Source organism: Lichenostomus cassidix, chromosome 3, assembly GCF_008360975.1.
Source record: "Lichenostomus cassidix isolate B80296 chromosome 3, HeHo_3.0, whole genome shotgun sequence".
Classification (NCBI taxonomy): Eukaryota; Metazoa; Chordata; class Aves; order Passeriformes; family Meliphagidae; genus Lichenostomus; species Lichenostomus cassidix.
The window spans coordinates 85,473,179-85,491,624 of NC_139483.1; the positions used below are offsets into that span (position 1 = coordinate 85,473,179).

Consider the following 18,446-nt stretch of genomic DNA (forward strand, 5'->3'; position numbering starts at 1 on the left):
AAAAGGAAGTACAAATGTTGAAGCTCCGTCTGGCATGAATATTCAGAAAGAAAATACTAACTGGGAAAAAAAAGCAAATCGTCAAACCTTCTGTTTGAATACTACACTTATCCATTTTGATATAGGATTTCACTGTAAGTATGATCCTGACATTATAACAATAATATCAATTAAACTATATATCTGCACGGTTTTTATCAGAGAAGTGTATTGAAATGTCATTACCATCCTATTCACACATAATATTAAAAAATAAACTAAAGAGTAGATATTTATTATACATTGTGGTAGTTACTTTTCCATGGGAAATGACACTACTTTTGGGGTAGGTGTTATACATGTGAATGATGAGGTATCCCTAATTGTTCAGAATCCCCCAAGTACACCACAAGAGAAAAAAGTATGATGATAAACATTGAAGGGAGACCAGGAAACAATGAGACTGGTCAGTCTGACGTGAAGCAGTGTCCCAGCTGCATGCAAGTCTTTAATAGCAGTGGGGAAGACCCCTTGGAATGAGAGGAGGAGCAGTGACCCTGGTTAGGTGCTGCCAAGCATCACCCCATGGCAGCCCCAGCCTTGCCTAGGCCAGATGCAGCAGCTCCCTGTGGGGCAGAAGAGCAGCCTGCACCCAGCCAGGCACCATGGCACAGTGGTGGGGAAAATCTCCTCCAGATTCACAGGGGTTCATGTGGGGCCACGTGTCCATACTGGTGCTTTAGCAAAGGTGCTAATTACAGAAGTATATATTGACATTTCTAGGCATAGAGTAACATTTTCCTTCTGTCTAGGATTGTGTTTTATAGGCAGTATTGCTGATGTGGAACCTGAATGTATAGCTGTCTGATTGCCAGATAGTTATGTGTCATTTATTACCTCTCTGGTCCTGATCTGATTTGAGCTATGTGAGTTAAACAATTTTTCTCTATGACAACAATGAGTAGTTTTGTGGGTAGTTATAGGAGCTTAGAGTGGGAGAAACCGCTGAGGAGTTTGTTTATAAATTTAACCAGTGAGTGATAAATGTTGATATCATAACCACACAGATGTAGAAGTTGACCTTTTATCATTTTGTGACAGATTATGGGTAAGTAGAGCAACCATGAAAGTAAACAAAAATAACTCGCACTCTACATGATGAGGGAATGAAAGCCAGTTGAGAGATATAGAGAAGTTAAAGATTTCAAGCTTATGAAAGCTACTCTTTCTAATATCATAGCAATTGAATGGAAAACCAAAACCATTATAATGAACATTTTTCACTTTGCCTTCATTTTTTCATTCATTAAAAGCTCTGTTTTTCTGACAAGAAAGGATTTAGTTGAAAAATATCTAACTAGATCTATTCTTATAAGAAGAATTAGTTTTCTACAGGTTTAACAATTTTCATATGCTTGCTGGATTTTGCTTTTTCCTTTTTGGGTTTGCCAGCAAAACACACTAACTCAAAATTTTCTTTAAGTTTTCACACTGTACTGCTGAATATTTGAATATGTAATAATTAGTCCTAAAATCTGGATATCTAGTGGTCCCTGAAATTTATCCTGATATTGTTCCCAGAGGTTTGTAAATTCGAACAGTGTAACAGTTCAAATTTTCTAGTTTAGGTTTCAGTTTAAGATACTGAAATTGATTCTCTTATCCTCCATAGCTGTACCTTTCGTAGCCCACTCTGAGGAATATTAAAATTCACATTCCAGTAAAGCTGTTTTGCTTTAAATAACAGAATTTTATTCCTGAATCTAGATTTATTTGAAGTCCCCAAAGATTACTTTCAGTTTAATGAATACCCTGCTGCTATCTCCAATTTTTGCCTATCAATCACGATGTTTATAAGCATCTGAGGCAAATTATCTCATATGACTCTTCTGTTTGCTTTAGACAGACCCCAATATTTAGGACTCCATTTTATGAGGGATAAATTTTCCTTTGGATCCCTTTATCTGTTCATTTATAAAGTAGTAAAATATTTTAAAATTCTTTTCAAGATTAGACTATAGCCAAGATCTTGATCTTTATGCATCACCATCTGGATATCAAATTTGTACATAATGCTTCCATTTTCCCATAGCAAAGTGAAACCGTGAAAGTTTTCTTGTCTTGTGAGTTTTTTTGTTGACTTTCTAAGTTAGTCACTAGCTTACTTCTTCATTACAGATCTGTGCCACACACAACATAGAACTGTATCCAGTAGGACTGGAAAGAGATCTTCCACAGTCTCAAAGCCAAAAAAAAAAGCAAACAAAGCAAACAAAAAAAAATCCTTTTGTAATGTCACAGATGTAGTCAAAATTTCCCATTGTTAATATTTTTAAAAATCATTGCCAAGGAATCCTAGTATTTAGGAATGCCATGTCTTACTTTATTGTCATATACAGGGGACCTCTAGGGATGAAGTTGTATTTTTCTCTCCTGCTTCTTGTTAAGACTCTCTGATCGATTACTATAAGAAACATTTGTGGAAAACGCAAGGTAAAAGTTTATATATAACATTTTGAGAAACAGTGAAAAATGTAATTTTCTTAAAGATGTGTAAACCATCTTCCATGGAACTTCATTTCAAACAATGCTAATCACAGTATCTTTACTTGTGAAATTGAGAACAAGGATTTTTAAATTGCACCTAATTTTATCTTCTTGGGTTAATTCCTTTGTCTTTGGGATACACATTCTCAAATTCTTAAATATAATTATGGTACTTTCTAACCAGTCAATGATTATAAATCTGTAGATTGATATACATATTTTCTTTGCTGCAAAAATACATTCTTCATATCTGTGCTATGCTGCCACGGAGTTCTGATTATGTGTTGAAACAGTTAACTACTACAGCAGATGCACTGGAGTAAATACCTTTGTAACAACTAACAAGAAAAAGAGATAAATATTATTTGGAGAGACTGTGAGAAATTACTTATTTCATAAGTTATTTTTTCATTGTCTTATTTTCTGTGTAGTTGGACAAGACTTCATATCCATTTACTCATCTGAATATATATAAGAATTGCCCTCACTTAAAGAAAGTACAGATTAATGAAGCCTAGATATTGCTCAAGTTTTTGATGTACAATTTAATTGCTTATTTTCTGGTACTTCCTTGAAAAGTTTTAGCTGTCAGGAATGCTGTCTGTTTCTTTTTATTTGAGTAATTGGATATTTTAGTTTCCATGGGCAACTAATGGATGAATAGATATGGATTTAGTTCTATGATTTATTCTTTATTGCATTGTCATTATAAAGGATATAAAATGTAGTTGAAAATTTTTCTGTGAAATATAGCCCATGAGACTATATACTTCCATGGTGGGTGATAATTTTGTTGGTATATTTTATGTTGTAAAACATGTTCGTTAGTTATCAGCATTTAGTTTTAAAGTTTATTTTATGTTATATATTCCTAAATTTTAAAAAAACTGTACTTAAAATAAATATGTGGAACAATCAAAAGCGAATTCAACACCAAAGCTTCTATGAAAATTTGGAGTCCCAGATATTTCTACAAGTCAGGCATTCTGATGTCTAGACAATGAAACAGTTTCATTTAAAATTTGCATTTTATAATGCAAGCTGTTTGACCATATCTCTTACTTAACTTGACAAACAGTCTTCAGGTCTAACATACTGACTGGATTACTCAATTGAAAGAAGAGATAAAAATTTCCAAAATGTCTACCTGCTTCAGCTTATCATACATTTAGATGGTTTTTGACCTCCAGTCTCTTTTACATTATGTAATTCTCACATGATTTTTGTAGTGATACTATAGTTGAAGTGGTTAAAACTGGCCACCTGACAACAATTATATTAGTCTTTTAAAAAAACTCCTCATATATATTTTATTATACATATCATATATTCCATATGATGCATATGCATTTATTTTCCTTTCATTATCACCTATGTAAAAACTAGCCCCATAGCCTTATCACTGTAATGGGCTATATATTTCAAATACGTTTCATAGATTTTAAAAAACATTACCTGACATACTATTGCCATAAGAAAGTATTTATCAATTCCTTTAGACTTGGGGTTTTTTTCTGGTCAGATTGGTTCTTTTTTCCATTCCAGGTCTTCCTCCTTCCTTGAAGAACCATAATCCCTTCCCCCCAAGGCATCTGCAAAGTTTGCTGCTACACTTCTAGACTATGGAGATCAAATGTTCTTATTTATTGGTCTCATCAAACCTTTCAATGTTGTAAATATAGTCTGCTCTACAACCTCAGGTTTGCATACTCTGTGTCTCAGAAACTTCTAGGTAATGATGTTCCACTTTTGCAGTACTGTCAGTACTTCCAGATTCTCTGAGGTGGCTGCTAATCATTAAAGCTACCACCGAAATTGCCCTTTTCCCTTTTATTTGCTTCATAAGAGATTTGCATCGTTTTCTTCCCCAGTTCTAGTCACCAGCTATAGTTAAGGTCAAGCAGAAGGTGATGTTTCATCAATATGAATATTTTATATTTCATGGTGACTTATTTGTAAAAAAGTCAGTCTAAATTTCAGTCAAGTTATGTTATTGAGACCTGTACTCGCTGTAGGCTCACTTATTGCAATTTTCAAGTTAATCCTTAGACATATTGCACCTGTTTATTGTCTATTTCTGTCTAGATTTTTGCTCTCTCTACCCTCTTCATGAAAACTGAAATAGGTGTTTGTTCTGTTCTAATCCATGTATAGAATTATCCTATTTTAGCTATAAGGGAAATAGATATGAAAGACATGAGTGATTTTGCTAAGGTCACATAGGATAAATAATTTCCTCAAGAAGTTTGTCAGCTGTGAGGACCTCTTTTTTATTTGTTTTCTTTTTTCTCAAGGGTCTATATTTAATCTGAACTATACATACATTGATGACAGAGTAGCTACTGCTTCATTCTAAGCACCAAATTAATATTTTTTTCTTTAATAAAGACAAATACTAGGATTACAGAGGAAATCCAAAAAAAACCCGTAGCTGTATATGTCTGCTGTCTTTGTCCACAATCACAGCTGAAAACACAGGGGCTGTGTGTGAGGTAATTTTATTGCCTTGGGGAATATTAGAAATTTTTTATTACATGGATTGAAAAATAGTTTTATTTGATGATTTTTTTTTAATTGAAAAATCATTTGGCTATAAGAATAATGTATTTTTAATACTGGATTTTAAAATGCTGCAAAGTTTATGTTTCTTAACTTCAGGAAAAAAAGGGTTGCAAAAAATCCTCAAACCACAGAGCTACATGAAAATAAATAAACAGTATTTAAAAGCATTAACTTGAATCAATATTCTGGAACATACAACAATTAAGTAAAACACAAGACATAGTGCAGTTTGGAAGGAATAATAAGACTTTCTGAAAGAAGAGTGCATGAGTGGGGAAAAGATAGAACTGGGATTTGTTTCAGCTATGTGACAAAATTAGTTCTTTCCATCCCTGAATTCAGATTTTAACTACATCCTAAATTATCAAAGTCATTAGTTTACACAGAGGGAGTGGAGTCTTCTAGTACTTGCTGAGGAAAATCAATAATCTGTGTCAGGTATGAAGTTGCACTTAGCTGCACTAAGTATCTGCCATATTCTGATCATTTGCTTTAGTAAATACTTTTTCGTAGCATATTGAAATGGCCCTAAAGTTTCCACTTTGAGAAATTATTCTGTTCTTTTGGAATTGCTTAAAAATATCAGTCATTAATGTTTGTGGCACATTAGCCACTCAGAAAAGCTCATATCTACTCTAAATAATTGAGCATAAAACAAATGAATTACTTTCGTTTTCTAGTATCAACTCTGGTTGTTTTAAGGTGCCAGAGTAGTGGAATGGACCATAGCCATCTGTCCTAGGTTGCAATAGAGATGTATTTAAGTATTCTATTACCACCAGCTGTGGGCCGTTAGCTGCTATCACCTGCTAATGACCCACCCTGGATGACAGACAATGGGCCATCAGGGACCCACCGTGTGACTCATGGACTTATCCCATTGTGAGATGCTCTGCCCAGGAGGGAGGAGCCAGGTGTTCCCACCTGGATATAACCTGGCCTTGGAAATGCCTGAGCTAGCCCTGTCTACTGGGTTCCCAGAGGACAAGAGCTACCACTGGACCTTCAGCTGGAGACTAGACCTTCACAGGATCACCGCTTCAACTGGACTACTTCAGTCGGACTGCTACTACCACCCTAACAGGGTGTCAGGTTGTATCTGACTTTGTCAGTGCTTTTTCCTTGTATTATTTCACTTATTTTTACTTTCACTTTTGACTTGTGATCTCCCACTGGTTTGTTTTCAAACCAATACACCATCTTATCACTTAGATCCAAAATTACAGCATGAAGTTAACATGGTTAAATTCAGTTAACTGTGTTAAGTGGGAAACACTTAGGAGGAAACCTATATCCCAGCTGAATACTCTAACTGCTACTACTGAGTCAGTGATGCAAGTTCCAGATGTAGCTTGTTCAAAGCAAGGTCAAGAAGTACTTGATAGGCTGTACTGTGCGCTATTTACTTACTTTACAACCCCAAAACTATATTCTTATGTTCCAGATGACATGGAGTGCAGTTAAAGGCTATAAACAAATTGCTATAGATAAGAGCCAACACTGAGCAATAGAAGTACAAATTAGGTGTATTTTGATGCATATGTCCAACAGAGAAATCAAAAAGAACCTTCCAAAAATGGTAAGCAGCATCAGGATGCATAAGCATTTACATGAAAACTCTTCTAAACAATGGAAATTTTGCTTCCGTTCATGCCCTGAAGTCTCGCTGTCTGGGCTGAGTTTAGCATCAGATGCTGAGTCTGAGTTAATCAGCCTCATAGAGCAGCAAGAGACATGAACTTGAGGCAATACAGTTGTATGGCTTCCTGGCCACAGTTGCTTCAGATCTAGCCAACTCTGGTCTGACTGTGACTCTGCTGTGTCAGAACAGTCGGCAAATAGTCAGGTTGAGACACAGACGAATGTCACTAAGCATCTGTCTCTCTCATTCTAGTTCAGTTATGTACTAGTGTATTGCATGGCTTTTCAGTTCTATTTTTCCCTTCTCTTTTCTGTTTTAGACTTCAGTGAATGTGTGCTCTGTAGTCATCTGAAGGTTTCAGTAACAACTGGCATTTCCTTCAGGAGTCACCAAGCAGACACAGGTTTATTTGGAGGAAAGAATGGCAGAAGTATAACAGCAATCTGTGCAGCCACAGTATCCCTGGTAGGAACAGGGGCCAAAATAACCCCTACTGAGGTCATCAGACAGGAGGTATCACCTTGGGAAAGGGATCTCAGTGTCACAGTGCTTCGGACTGCTATAGGACTTGTCATTCATGACACAGACAGGAAGTCAGTGATCAGGTGTGCAAGGCAGAGCCAGCCCTACACATTCCCTGAGGAATCAGAGATTTCTCTAGTGTAATGCTACATGTGTGAGAAATGCCAGCAGTCTGTCAGGGAGATGGGGACCTGTCAGTTTCTCCATAAATCTTTCCTTGCTGTGAAACCCTTTGACCCATGTTTGTCCTCTGCAAGTAGGTCTGTGCTGACAGCTCCCTTTTTAAGTGACATTACCCACTTTTAAGGAATATTATCCATGGATTTCCAGATTTTTCATAGACACTCTTATTTCCCAATTACTAAAAGTCAGAGCTGCTTTTTAATTTTTTCTTCATCTTTGTTCACTTCACAGCTGTACAGTTCTAGAACCAGCAAACACACAACTGTGAGTGGGGAAGGGCAAGACTGTTTTACACTAGGAAATCTCTTCCTGCAGTTGCTGTGGCTGCAGTTCCAGTTTTGTTAGAAACTAAAGCTTTAGAAAGGCACATCATAACCAAGAAAGCCAGCATGAATCCAAACTTAATAACATTTCTAAACCCATACCCCCTGTGATCCACCTTTCTCAGCTCACTCATGAAAACAGTCTAATTAACTCCACTGTGCCTTAGATAGCTGAACAGAAGACAAGACTGAGAAAATTATGATGTACACTTTCTCCTTTCCCCTTTTGCCTTTTGATGGTTAAACTGCTGATATATAGTTCCTTTCAGATAAATACTTTGCTTTTCCAAATACTTCAATATATCTTCAAGAAGAGCAGCATACCAAACGGAGAAAAAATATTTCCCCATCTCCATCCTTCATGACACGTGTGAGGGAAAGGAAGGGGACATTTTGTTTTCCTCTGGCATATATCTAATGACACATAATATGTTATACATCAGAACTACTAAAGTTATTTGCAATCTCTTGGAACCTATTATGCTGTACCATACTCGTGGGCCTGATTGAGCACCAAATTTAGATCATTGCTTTCTACAGCTTCCTGAGGAGAGCAAAATGGAGAGGGAGGTGCTGAACTCCTCTCCCTGGTATCCAGTGACAAAATGTGTGGAAATGTTTTCAAGCTGCATCAAGAGAGGTTCAGAATGGACATCAGGAAGCTTTTTTTTTTTTCCCCAAGGGGTTGGTCAAACATTGGTCAAATGCTCTAGGCCTCCTAGAGAGGGGTGGTTGATGATCCAAGATTGATAACATTTAAGGGCCATTACAGCAACACCCTTAATAATGTGCTTTAGCTTTTGGTCACACCTGATGCGATCAGGCAGTTGAACTAGGTAATTTTTTTAGGTCCCTCTTAACTGAACTATTCTATTATATTCTTTTCTATTCTAAACATGCAAAGATGTAATTTATAGTTTTTTATCAGTAGTTTGTGAACATTTCTGTAAAATGTTTATTGTCTCTAAATGTCATTAAAATCCTAAATGGATTAAGACAACTGGAATTTTAGACCATCATATTTTATCCTATATTCATCTTGTACTGTGAGAGTAAAAGTATTATAAACTGCAATAATAAGAAAATTCTTCAATATTTTGTTTACATTTTCATGAATGGTACTTGTTATATTTCAAGGAAGCAATTAATCCAAAGATAGTGAATAAAAGAATGAGTCCCAAAATTTCTGAACAATAGCTCTTTTTATTTCTGTCTTATTGTACTCACAAATAAGATAATACCTGTCTGGGTGACACTGGAATTGTTTTGACATTGAAATGTACTGCTTAAATTAAAAATGTTCACTCTGCAAATCATTAGTGAGTTGGGAGGCAAAGAAATTCTAAATTAATTATTGGCTTCTTGTCATTTTTTGAACAGAGGAGAATAATTTGTGAGCTACACAATTATTGGCTAGGTCTTTGACACTTGTAATTTTATGCAATTCAAGGAACTGTGATCATATTCTCACCCCAAACAGATCTCCAGTTCATTTTAAGAAATTATAGGCTACAAATGCATTAGTTTTTAGCAGATCTGAGCAGGAGATATGTTCTCTTTCTGTGAACAGATTTTAAACACTTTTCTCCTATCCACTGTGAGGATACCAAGATTTCAGAAATCTTTGAAAATTTCTTCCAAGAAAACATTCTTTGACTAGATCAACATATAAGGTGTTTATAGATTTTTGGAAGAGGAATTTAGTCTATCCTGTAATATATTGATTCTTTGACGACCTATTTAAATTGAGCAGATCTAATAGAAGAGCTTTGGAAAATGGACCTAGGTGAGAGAAATATTTGAACTTATATGGCATTTGTGAAACTCTAACCCAGCCCATATTCTTTTCCCTTTTTCCTTTTTCCCTTTTTCCCATATTTTTTTCCCTTTTCTTCTTTATACCAAATAAGAGTCTAGATACACAGCAGCCACAAAACCATTCTTGTTTTGATCAGATTTCTTTCCTGATCCTAGGAAACACTTAAAAATGATTTTCTATTAATCAGAATTTTCCAATTGAAAAGACCACAACAGTTTTCAATAAGCCCTAGTTATCACAGAAGATGTATATATGAATTCATTTCTAAAATATAGATATTTAAAATTTGCAAATCTGATGTTGACTTTTTGTGGAAATTCTTTGACTGCAGCAATTAATGCAGGCAGAAAAGCTATCATACACTTTAAATGGGTACCCTTGTGATTTTTTTTTTTTAATGAGGAAACCCTATTCAGTTAATTTAAAACAAAGTAAAATGCACCCTAATCTTTTCTGATTTTTAATAACACTTAATGTTCAAAATCAGAGATAACTATCCAAGTTTTCTAAATAATTCAAATGCTTTATATTATTCTTAAACTTCAGATAACCTTTAGCAATCAATATATTTGCAGTCCTGTAACTGGAAAACACAATGTCCATTCGGGTCTTTGCTCTTTGAACAAGATCGCCTGGGGCAGATTCTGAACTTATCTTGATTGGCATAAAGAAATTATGGACACAAGAACCACTTAACAGTTTCTTCATAAGACTTACTCTCAGAAAGAGAGCTCTTCCTGCTCTTTTTTTTTTCTTTTAAATCCCCTTCTCTTCGCACACAGTAGTACAGAATTTAAAAATATTTAACTCAAAGTTTATTAATAAACTAAAAGAATAGAAACCCCATAAGATATTTTAAGACCAGGATGAACTCATTACAAATGAAAGGCTTGGGTACTGGTCCTTAACTTTTAGAGAATTATGAAAGTCATTATTTTCTCACAAAGATGTATGAATACACCCATGGTCCTCACAAATTCCTAAAGTGATGAAGTAATAAAAAGCTTTTCTAAAATGAAGAGGTCGAGAATGAGTTCTGAAATTTCTGAGGTTATTTCTTGTCTCTACAGTGATAGTTGTTACTGAATTGGAATTGTTGCAGATTTCAAACTGAGCATGATCTCTCAGATAGTAGAGTGGTATAATTAAACACCAGAGTACTTTAATTCTCCTTTCTCCTACTGAGAGATAATTTTGCAGTCCAAATGAGGGTGATTTTTTGTAGCAGTGTGTCTCTGCACTCTCCTCCCCCTTCTCCCTAGGTGGTTTCAGTTCCAGAGGTTTCTCCTTTGTTCTCCTTAGCTCTGTATATTATTGGTTCTTTTGAATTATGCATCCTGCCCTATCAGAAGTCAATTGGTGTGTACCCCTGCCCTTTTCCTCTCAGACCCTCCTGGGTTGGCTCCCCGGAGCTAACTCCTCCCCTTTTCCCTTCCCATGTAAACCCCTGCCACAGTGTGTTCGCTGTCGCAGTCTCTGGGCTTCCAGACCCTCCGCCCTTCCGGTTTCCTGTCCCCCTTTGCCTCCCCTGGACCCTCGCCTGAATATCCTAATAAATTCCCTGGAAAACCTCAGACTGTGTCCGTACGTTTCTCCGTCCCAACTCGTTTCCCGCCGGGCTTCTGTCCCCCAAGCCCCGTGCGGCTCCTGTGTGCTCCCCGGACTCGGTGCAGCCATTTGCCTTTCCGTTGTGGCGTTGGGGCTATCAGCTGCTTTTCGAGGATGCAACGCCACAATTTTTTCCTGTATGGTTTCAGACTTTAGAGATGTTACTGCGCATACATTTCTCTCTATATATAGTGACTTTAGCTCTGAATTCCTTGAAATGTAAACAAAGAGATTAAACATTATGGTGCTTAGAAATGTAGTGCCTAGAAGTGAAAGGACCCTCTCCCAAAATGAAGCACATAATGTTGGCTTAGATACCCAGGTGTTCCTGTAGCCATAATAATAGATTTGCTCCCATATAGGGAAATGACAGTGGCAGTGTCCTGAGTGGGAGGGACATCTGAATCAGACAAAAGACAGCTGAAATTGCACTGTGGCCTCAGAGGACTATCTCAGTAGGTGCTACTGTGAAATGAGGATTTTAGAGTCTAATCCTAGAATCCTCAGATTAGGGTCCTAAATTTAGAAGAATTTAATAATATCACACACAGACAAAAAATCAGGAAAAATTCACTTACCAAGCTCCAATGCTTCAGACAATTTAATATCTAAGTTTTGAATCAACAATGAATTATCTTTAGGGTCTGGTGTGCTTTTAGTGTTTGATTACTTATTGACACCTCAGTTCAGTAATTACTAAAACTGAATTTAGCTATCCAGAGTTTGGACACATCAGTCTTTCAATCTGCATTTATAACCATCTGATTGTAGCAGTGGAGTGGAAAGAAGAAACTCTTCGATTGTTCCCTAATTTAGTAGTTTGGGAACAGGTCTGGGATTTCAGAAATTATTTAGGTTTGTAAATCAAACTCTTACACTGAAGTGGTTTACAATTTGGTTTGACAACTGTATTGGCAAGTGCTTTCCAGTAGGGCTGAAAATGCCCTTGAGAGATAGGTTCTAGGAAGTTTTTTCACAGCAGGGATTATAATCAAAAAGATTTTGCCTGAAATCTTAGTTGCCAATTTACCCAAGGCAGCTTAGCAGGGCTTGTGGTATGTGGGAAGTGAGCAGCAGTATTACAAATAGCTGAACTTTCCTTTCTAAATGCCTGAACACTTAGCTAAGAACAAATACAAGAAAAAGAATGGGAAAAAAACCAACAAATCCAAAACAATAACATAAGACCCCCAACTCAATTCAAACAAAGCAACAAAACTAAACCAAATTGACTCATGACTGTAGATTACCATATCATGAATAAGCATCACACAATTTCCAAATATATGCCACAGAAACCGTGTGAGAAACTTGCAGCAAAGGATCTCTGAGCATATTTACAGAAAGCAAACAGGTTACTTACATGTCTGTTGTCATAAACATAGTCTTTTAAATCAATAAGGTTAATTCCATGTCTGAAACTTGAAAATTTGAAAAGTGATCATGAGACTCTCTTTCAGAAAATAGATAAAGAAATGGATCAGTGGGTTGCATAAAAAAATTCTACTTCCGTGTGGAAATATGTTTGTTTATTTATTTAAATACAGGAGTGAGTATGAGTTTGCAATTCCCATAGTGGTCTTATTTTGCTTAGTGGGAAATTGATGAGGGGCATCCAGCAATCAAGGTCTCAAAAATGTAGCTAAAAAGAATCCTGATGACTTTAATTCTGAATGTGGACAGCTATTCATATTTAAGTCAAAACCTCCACCCTCCATGATGGGAGAACTTTTGATGAAAGTTCTAAAATAAATTTCTTAAGCTTTTGCATTTTTTCCTGTATAACTTGCCAAACTCAGACTTTTGATGTAAAAGATTTCATTTATAGATATAGATAGCATATTTTCAGTAAAATTAAAGTTGTAGCAGTGCTGCTATTCCACACACTTTTCTCCCAGGAAGAAAAATGACAAACCTCCTACACATGGGGACAGATAATTTTGTATCCTTTCAAATCTAGCTCATTTTACATGTGTTTTTTCTATAGTTTTGCAAGTATAATTTTATAATCAGCTCAACATTCACTACATGCAGGCCATTTTACTCCTAATAAAGGTATGAATTTCAAAGGGTCAGGGTCCTGACTCCTCTCTACTCCTCATCAATTCTCCAGCTCAGGCTCCTCTCTGGAATTCAGTGACAGTACATTCACAAAGGTAATGAGGTAGTCTCTTGAGGAAAGGATTTTCTCAGGACTCTAAGGTACTCCAGTTAGAGATAGTTTCCCCAAAATGCATTGCTTGAAGAGAATGATTCTTTGACTCTTCATTGCCCTGAGGCATTTACCATGATAATGAGACAAGTCATTCATTTCCTAAGGCAAACTAGAGTCTGAGGACTGCCAGTGAACCATGGATCACTTGATGTTGTCCCAGGGAGAGCTGTCTGGTTTCAGGATGACAGCTTACCTCCTTGTTTCCAGCTGCTATGTTGCACTAAAGAAAGATAAAAATACATTAAATACTTCTCTAACATTATTTTCTCTTGTAAGCAATTGCTGCTGTTTCCACAAGGATATAAAGGGTTCTAAAGTGAGAAAAACAGCCCAAAGTGTTTATAAAAACTTTTAGAGTTTACTGAGACAATCTCTCAATTTCCAAGAGTTCTAATAACAATACAAAAAAGCAGCTTGTAAGAAAACATAGCTAAAATACAAAGCACAGCAACAGTTTTCCATGATTGCAATCTATCAATATTGGAAACTGATTTAAATGATGAGAGGTGTTATCTTCCTGGTGTTACTTGTCATGCACTAGGAAGTAGAATTGGAAATCCCTTGAGAAAATTTTCTCTCCAGTTTTGAAATAGTGTCAAAAAACAGGTAATGAATTCATCATTGGTTGGAGATTTTTTAAATCCATTTTGATTCAATTTCTGAGAAAAATTCTGCAGCATGTTTATGAAGGTGGTTTGGCTGTGATGACTTCTGGATTGACACGATGCTTCCACTGCTGTTTGTGTTGGAGGAGACAAAGTATGGCATTTGCTTCAGCGTGCTCATAATACTTGCAGCTTTATTAAAATAATGATAATGATTATAATTAAATCTAATGCTCCAGCCAGCTACTAGGAGTGAGCCAGTCTGTTTTCCATGGTGAACAATTGGAGAGACTTTCTTTCTTCATGTCTCCCAAAGCATCAGTGATTTACTGTATTTGAAGACAGACAAGACCTGATGGGAAATATTCAGATATCTTTGTTTTGATGCTCAGCTGGTGAATTTTTCTTAGAGAGTGGTAGGAAGGAGATTATTTAGACGTGAAAATGGAAGCAGAGTGAGTCCAATTAAGTTTGGAAGGGCTCTTGATATTCTTGTCTTAGTTGGCAATAATTTTGAAGTGTTTTTTTAGCTTTCCCTGTAAGGAATTAAAAAAAAAAAGTACTGAAAGATTTTAACACAAATTACTTAATTGTAATTAATAAAACAAGAATTTATTTTGGTTTTGCTCTCATTTTAATTTCTATTAAGAACATTTGAATCTAACCAATAATCCATATGTGTTCATATTTGTAACTGCGTGTCTTCACACAAGCCCTTTGACTCAGAAAATCCTAAAGAATCAATTTTTTATTACTCTGACCTTATACTCTGTTTTGGTTTTGGCTGGGATAGAGGTATTTTTCTTCACAGTAGCTAACATGGGACTATTTTATGGATTTGTTCAGTGCTGATAACACAGGGATGTTGCAGTTATCGCTGAGCAGCCCTTAAGCAGTGTCAAGACCTTCTCTACTCTTCACCCCACTCCACCTGTAAAAGGCTGGGGTGTACAAGAAGCTGGGACATGACACAGCCAGGACAGCTGACCCCAAGTGACCCAAGGGATATCCCAGACCATATAGCATCATGCTCAGAATATAAGTGGGAGGAAGAAGAAAGTGGAGGGTGCTTTACGTGATGTCACTTGTCTTCCCAAGCCACTGTTATGTGTGATGGAGCCCTGCTTTCCTGGGGGTGGCTGAACACCTGCCTGCCCATGGGAAACAGAGAATTATTTCCTTGTTTGGCCTTGCTTACGTGCACAGATTTTGCTTTCTCTTTTAAACTGTCTTTATCTAAACACACGAGTTTTCTCACTTTTATCCCTCCTATTCTCTCCCCCAGCCCACTGGCATGTAGCGAGCAAACAGCTGTGTGGGGCTTAGCTGTCAGCTGGGGTTAAACCATAACAACTCTATTAACTTTATATGTACAAACAGGAGCAGATTGGGGGAAATTTTGGTCTTAGTGTACCTGATTGTACTGTGAGGTGCAATCATGATAAAAGCTGAAAGCTTTAAATACAACTTATTTATATATAAATATGAAAAAACGTGAGAATTTCAAAACCTCTAAACACTATGATCAAAATAAGCTCATGAAGACACATCGAACCTGATCAAAATTAAATAATCTATGGAAAGGAGAAATTAAACAAAACAATTACAATCACAATCACACAGAAAATACATTTCATTTCTTAGTAGTCTTTTGTGGGTATTTTTGTTGGTTTTTTTTTTAAATGTATGGGTTTTTTTGTTCCCTGTAATTCTCTTTTCAATGAAAGCCAAAATGCTATTTATAGATTAATTTTGTATACTTCCTCTGCTATAAATATTTTTAAATAGCTGTAGGTGCAAGGGCCTCTACATGACTCAAAACCTTTACTTGCAGAGTCCTGAACATTCAGGTTTTGTTTGGCAGGTTTTTGAATGCCTTCATCCCATATGGTTACTAGTTATAGTACTTAATAGATGCTCTCATTAGCTCTTAGGCAAAGACTACATAGTACAAGCATATGCTTAAACTCTTGAACCTATTTAATGCTAAATTACTTGTTTACTTTAAATATAATTTGGACAAAGTTAAATGAATAGTTTTTACATAGTGAAAATATGTTTATCTGACAATGAAACACAAAACCCTACATTTAGCTTTGCTAGTTTTCATATTAATATTTTTCAGTGTGCCTTTTGTTTTCCATTCATTTGTAAGAACTTACAATACAGTAACTTTCCAGGAACAGTTATGGGCTAAATTCTAAGGTTGTGTAAACCTTCCAGGATCATTCTCACCCGAAAAATGAAATAGTCATACACTTTTCTTTGTTCATAGACACCTCTTAGGCTGGAATTGTCTATGACACATTCTTAGACAGAAGGAATTTATTTTAGATACTTTACAGGCTAATTTAATTGAAATCCAAAGAAACTAGCAAATTACAGATTCTATAGGTAGAAAATTGCATAACAGGGCGTGGTTTAGAGGGTGGTGTTTAATGATTTTTACTCAGACTGGCAGTTTGTCAAAAGTGGTCCACCTCAAGAATTGAAAGTATCCTTCACCACATTTACTGATGGGCTGAAATAACAGTATGAAGTATAACAAAGACCAGAGTAAAGTTCTGCACTTGAGGCAACATAACCAAAGATCAAATTACAGGCTAGGATCCATGTGGCTGTGAAGCAGACTTTCTGAAAGGGGCACAGGAGTCCTGGTAGACAAGTTGAACATGGGTCAGCCATGCAGTGATATAGCTGGCAAGAAAAATCAGTTCTTGGGCTGCACCTGCAGTGTTGTTGCTAGCAAAGCTAGAAATGTGATCATCCCACTCTACTCAGTGCTACTCAGGCTGCATCTGGGATTTTGTGGCCAGTTTTGGTCCCCAAAATTCAAGAAAGATACAGTCAGATTTTCTCTACACAAGTAGTCACATGGGGAAGAAAAGGGGCAATGGGTAAGAGTTGCACTGGGAAAGGTTTCATCTCTACAGAAGAAATCATTTTAGAGTGAGAATAATCAATCAGTGGAACAGCTTCTCTGAGGACATAGTACTGAACACATCATTGGAGGTTTTCTGGATGTGATTGGACATGATACCAGATAATCTCATCTAGGCTCCTGTTCCCACAAAAATTTGAGCCAGATTGTCTTTCAAGGTTCCTTCTAACCCAGGGCATTCTATAATACTATGAAAAAAACCCAAACGAACAAATAAACAAAACTTCAGCTGCTACAAAATTTCTCTTGCTCTACAAATTTTAGAGGATGAAATATTTTTTATGAAACCTTGGCAAGGTTCTTTTTTTGCTGCCACATTTTTTTATATTAAAGAGTAGTATAAAAGTTCTTTGAGGCAAGGAGTTTTGAAGAAACAGGTTTTTCTGCTGCCACATAGTCACTAAAGCTGTTAAGCTACTTAGGATGGGATGGAAATTGAAATTTTATTGAAGCTGATGTATTTTACAGACATAACAGTTTCAACAAGAATTGTAAACAGGATGATTTCTTAAGAAGACTGTCAATACCCCAGTGTTTCTCAAGAGAGTACAAAACAAGAATCCAAAGGCAACAGAGACAGACCAAAAGAAATTGAATTTAAAAGGCAGTATTTTCAGCCTGAAAATTGATATTCTTATAAAACTGATCCTCAGATACATTTAATATTTTTCTTGTTGTTCCAATGTAACCATATGTATTTTAAAATATAATTTTGTGAAATTATCTCAATACTGAACACTTGGTCTCTCAGGAGCTCTAATGCTTTATTAAAACTGTCAGCTTAGCACAGAACACATAATATAAGGCAAGAATTACCCATTTTTAACACAGCTGTGACTTCCACCCTTATGAGGCTGTGTCATAGCCTGAGATTTCTTTTGGAAGGGGAATAGAGGGGAGACTGTTTCTGCCTCTACTTTTACTTAAGATGAGCCTGGTAATAAGTCTTTCTATATGAAACCAACGTTTTAAAACCAAAAATTTCTGGTTTTGCTCTTGCTATTAAGAGAGGTTATCTCATGTTAGCTAAACCAAGAAATATGTGTCTTCCTCAGCTCACAGCTTCTACCCAAGTACTTCCACACCACACAGGCTAGGAGATTGCAAAAAGGGACAGCTGGAAATCTACTACGAATGTGGCATCGTGTTTTGATTACTTAATTCAATGTAGCCAGAAATCTGTTTTTCTGGACTTTTCTTATTACAGAAAATTAGCATTTGTTCCCTATGTTGACACGAGAACAATACTAACATTAATTTTCTGTGGCTTTATTGACCTGGCTTGCACAACCCCACTGCCTGTTCTAGCTTCTGCAGTGTGGAAATTTCTCCCATCACCCACATTGTCAAGGAATCATGACTTTACCTGCTTCAAATATAAAGCTCAGAAAAGTGGAAAGATGCAGTTTCTTTGGCAACATGCCCACAGACTCAGTACTGATTTTGAGAGATTAGAGGTGCTGGTCATTTCCCATGCTTAAGAGCACAGAAGGAAAATAA

At 36.3% G+C, this 18,446-nt stretch overlaps 1 long non-coding RNA gene across 1 annotated transcript; it reads left to right on the plus strand.

Moving 5' to 3' along the window:
* On the plus strand, positions 1 to 5,666 carry LOC146440152 (uncharacterized). The gene is made up of 3 exons (XR_014851365.1): positions 1 to 134; positions 807 to 909; positions 4,072 to 5,666. It is a non-coding gene; the product is annotated as an uncharacterized LOC146440152 (long non-coding RNA).
* Positions 5,667 to 18,446: the final 12,780 nt, after the last annotated feature.